Source organism: Pinus tabuliformis, chromosome 5_2, assembly GCF_031772625.1.
Source record: "Pinus tabuliformis cultivar Carrire ecotype Pingquan chromosome 5_2, CPIR1, whole genome shotgun sequence".
NCBI classification, from domain to species: domain Eukaryota; kingdom Viridiplantae; phylum Streptophyta; class Pinopsida; order Pinales; family Pinaceae; genus Pinus; species Pinus tabuliformis.
Genome location: NC_142306.1, coordinates 773,515,557 through 773,520,369, shown reverse-complemented (window position 1 = coordinate 773,520,369; position 4,813 = coordinate 773,515,557).

Sequence of the window (4,813 nt, the reverse complement as noted above, 5' to 3'; positions counted from 1 at the left end):
CTTTCACTAAATAATAAAAATTTGTAAAGTCCTAGTGAATCTTAGCATAGGCTACATGCTGGTTTAATTACCCCATCTAAATAGGCTACATTTTAGGTGAATACCATGGGTCAATACCATGTGCCATTTTGGTGAATACCATGGGTCAATACCATGTGCCATTTTTATTTTTATTAATTCTAATATTAGGGTTAATAATGGTTTTTTGCATGGTATTAATAACAATCTAGTCCATGGTATTTGTCCCATAGTATTTTGGCCATAGGTTTCACCTAAATATAACCCATTTTTTAGTGTTCGTAAATATAAGGTGACTTATGGAGTAAATATAAAAAAATGTTTTATTTGTTTACCATGCCTCTCGTTTATTTATATTTTTATTAATTTACCATACCTCTTTTACAAATATGGTATTTGGCCCATAGGATTCACTTAAATAAAACCTCCTTGAGCCTTCATAAATAGAATGAGGGTTATGGAATAAATATAAAAAGAGGTTTTATTTATTTACGATACGTCTAGTTTATTTATATTTTTATTTATTTACCATACCTTTTGAGTAAGTATAATAAGACGTTTTATTTATTTACCATACCTCCACTTTACTTATATTTTTATTTGTTTACACCCTTACATGTATGTAAGGTGACTTATGGAGTAAATATAAAAAATGTTTTATTTATTTACCATACCTCTCATTTATTTATATTTTTATTAATTTACAATACCTCTTTTATAAATATGGTATTTGGCCCATAGGATTCACTTAAATAAAACCTATTCTTGAAAATGGGCGAATGGATTCACTTAAATAAAACCTATTCTTGAAAATGGGCGAATGGAAGGTTGTAAGTCCTAATTTCAAGGGCTAAATTTACCTTTTTTACCCTCTCCCTTAAAATAAGGTGGGCTATTTGAGGTGATTTGTAAAAATGTACTATGATACAAAATATTCGCCCACTAAAAATTTAAAACCCCTTAATTTCGCCAAAGGGCGAACATTCGCCCCTAAAATTATCCTTGCGTAGGAGTGATTCTGCTAGTGGTTTTCAAGCAGCGGAAGTTGGTGCATCGGAGATTGATCCTCCACTTGGGGGCATTAGTGTACAAGATAGACCTGGTACTACCACAAAGTTAGAGAGGAACACACCAGTTATTTCTCGAGTACTCTTCCAGTCGGAAGATAATATTGAAGTAGAAGAGCTTTTAGAGTTGGTTGCAGCTCCGAATTCTCCTCTCCCTTCTGATCATCCAGACGTATTGTTATACATTGGAACTCTGAAACACAGGACTTCAAGCCCAGGTCCACACACATCTATCCCTTCGATGACCACTGCTGGAAGCATGGCATCCACCACGAGTGCTACGAGTATGCAAACTCCTATATCAGTGCAAGGGGTGGAACTATTTCCATTCCTTCTACATCCTTATTTGGGTCTACTACTAGCACATCCTTATTTGGGTCTATTTCTATTCCGTCAATGAGTGGAAGTTGCCAAGCTAATGCATCCAGTTTTGGATTCTTCCCTTTTGGAATGCCCTCTTAAGGTATTCCTTAAGCTCCATTGAATGTACCATCAACCGCCTCCACATCCATGATGAGTGGATCGACTTCTTTTCAGGGCTTTCCATTTGGAAGTGGTCATATACCACATTCCAATCCGACAATGAGATCTATGCCTTTTTCTTTCACGATTCAAGGCAACAATCCATTTTAGAGTTGGACTAACCCTGCGGTTAGTGGCATCGGAGCTAGGAATTTGTTTTTCGACCAACAAGGGAATGTGTCATACTCCTTGGTCAATTCTTTTCAAAGTTTTCCACCCTTAACTAATGCTTGGAACCTTTACCAGGGGCTATCAGTGCCTTACAATAATTCGTTAGGGGGGAACTTTGCCGGTTATAGAGGTTTTGCAGTTGGAGTTTGTCAAACTCCGAGTTTTGTTGGACCACAAGGGTCACCTTTTGGTTCAGCAAGTTCTACCAGTTACTTTGGGCAACCTGGTGCCTTTCAAAATCTAGGTCATTCTTTTCAGACTTTTGGGAATCCCACCTCATCTGGATGGAATCCCCAGGGTCCTCCATGACTTCAATTTCTAGCCATGATTAATCTGCCAGACTTGACTAAGTTGAAAAATGATCCAATTACATACAATCCAGTTTGGCCTCCAATCCCAACCAAACTTCCATCAGATATTCTAAAATTCAAAGGGAAGAATGGTGAAGACCCGAGCGACCATGTAACCACATTCCATTTATGGTCCTCATCAAACTCCCTGATCGATGATTCAATCACGTTGAGGTTATTTCAGCGCACCTTAATAGGAAATGTGGCTAAGTGGTATATAGAGTTACCAGGGGGCACTTTTACTTCTTTCGCCGATTTGGCTAACATTTTCTTAAACCATTACCAGTTACCTATCCGTTACGAAGACGGAACTCAACTTATGGCCAATTTTCATCAGGACATGGCTACTCACATTTCGAATCATATCCAAGAACAGAGACAGAGAAAGAGGCTCATAAAAGAAGAAATTCCACCTAAATTTTGTCTCAAATGGTTTTTAAAATCATTACAGCTAGAGATCTCCAAGGATGTTTCTATGTTTGGAGTTTATTCCGAAGAGCAGGCTATCTTTTGTGCCCAGTAGTTAGAACTGATATATTCTCAGTTTGGGACTCTTCATAAAATCTTGCCTGATGCTCCTAGATCCATAATTGATGTAGCCAAACTGAAGCCAAGCCCTCACGATGATGGTATAGTTGGATCAGTTAATGCTAATATGGTAAACCTATTGAACCAATTGCAACAGTTGTCTCTACAAACTGCTTCTTCCAATCAAGCTGCACCATCCACTACTCCACCTTCCCAACCTTCTTCCGTAAATGTCATCCAAGCCTCTAACCCCAAAGGAAATCAACAATCTGATGGGAAGAAGAAGGGACGAGGTAAAAAGAAGAATCAGGAAGGGGAGGGTAATGTAAATAAGCCTGACAATGGTGCCAATGAGGGTAGAAAAGAGTCTAAGAAGAAAGTTAAATTTCCATGCAAATTGTGCAGTGGAGATCATTTGACTCATCTCTACCCAACAATTCAAGATGCTCAGCACTTGTTAGTGTAGCAAGGGTCTTCTAGCTCCCAAGCTGTCTTAACTAACCCTTTCCCCCAAGGGCAGCAGTTGCTTGCTGGCATGAACTCAAACCTTGGTACCTTTGCAGGGGGCAACTAGGAGGGGGTAATTCCTCAAATGTTTTCATGATGAGTTCTCATGTCAATGTGGCTACACGATCATGGGATTATGGTGAAGCAGAAACATCTGAGGATAAATCTGTTCCCAGAGCTATGGATCCATTTCATATTGAGCGACCCTCTGTCGGGTCTATACCTCAGGTACCGAAACGTTCCGCTAAATGTTCGACTATCAACCGTAACGCTAGGGCAGCCCAGAACTACTCCATTGTAGAAGATCTGGCTCAAAGTCCATGCACTATGTCTACTTTAGAGGTACTCCAGTCGTGTCCAGCTCAACGAAGTGCTTTGCTTTCAGCGGTCAGGGTAGTTGATCCAAACAATTCTTTAGTGCTCACTTTTGACATGCTCAATGTCAAAAAGAGACTCTGTCTTGATATGGATTTTCAAATAAAGTCTACTTACCAGAAAACTAACATTTTTCGAATAGTTATAGATGAGGGAGCTTACACATGTGTAATGTCTATGTCAGGTTGGAAGGCTATTGGCTCGCCTTCAGCGATTCCTTCACCCACTCTCTTGACAACATTTGACGGACATTCTCATAGGCCACATGGGATTATCCTGGCCTTTCCTATATGTGTTGGAGGAAAGGTTGTCAATATCAAAGTAGAAATCATTGATGCCAACCTAGATTATAACCTCCTATTAGGACGGAATTATATTTATGAAGTGGATGTCGTAGTTTTGACTCTGTTTCTTGTCCTTTGTTTTCCTCATGAGGGGAGAATTCTTAAAGTTGATCAATTGGATTATTCTCCAGTTGACCCTCGTGCAACTTTGGATTCTAATGTTCCCTTGGTGGATAAACCCCGTCAACCTATTGAGAATCTAGGAGTTGGGATGTATTCTTCATTGATGGGTACAATTGATCTTCCCACTCCTATAGCTAGAATCAATGCCATTTCATCCTCCAAAGAGTCTTCACGGGAAGAGTTCTTGTGAACTCGTTATTTTTTATACCCTTGGACCTTGCCTTCACCTACAACCACATTAGATGAGGGACAAGTGGGTGGAATGGCATTCCCTATGTTTTCAGTAGAGCTTAGATATCAGTCTATTGTTAACTCTGTAGACGACCATCCTACTCCTTTTTCAGAGGAAGAGTTAGATGGTGATGTGGCTCTAGCTTGGACGCTTGACTCTACTTCTGCTATGGATTTATTAGATACATTTTTACCATCCGAGGAAGAAATATTAGAATCAATGATGGGTGTAGATCAACCATGGGAAGATTTACATCATCATTCATCTTTTCTTCCCCCATTGCAAGAAATTGAATCGAGGTTCTCCAATCTACTTACTAGCGATGTTTATATGGTTTCAAATCCTTTGGCTCCAGCACACATCCGTGCCGAAGTTAATATGTCAGTCATTTCAAAAACCGTACCAATAAACATCTCTACGAACCCTAATGTTATAGAAAATGTTTTCATCGGAGCCGAGTGTTCCCCTGAAGAGATTCAAATTTACACCGACCTCTTTAAAGAGTTTCGGGATGTATTTGCTTGGTCTTATGAAGAAATGCTTGGTATTGATCCACCTATCATTCAACATGAGATC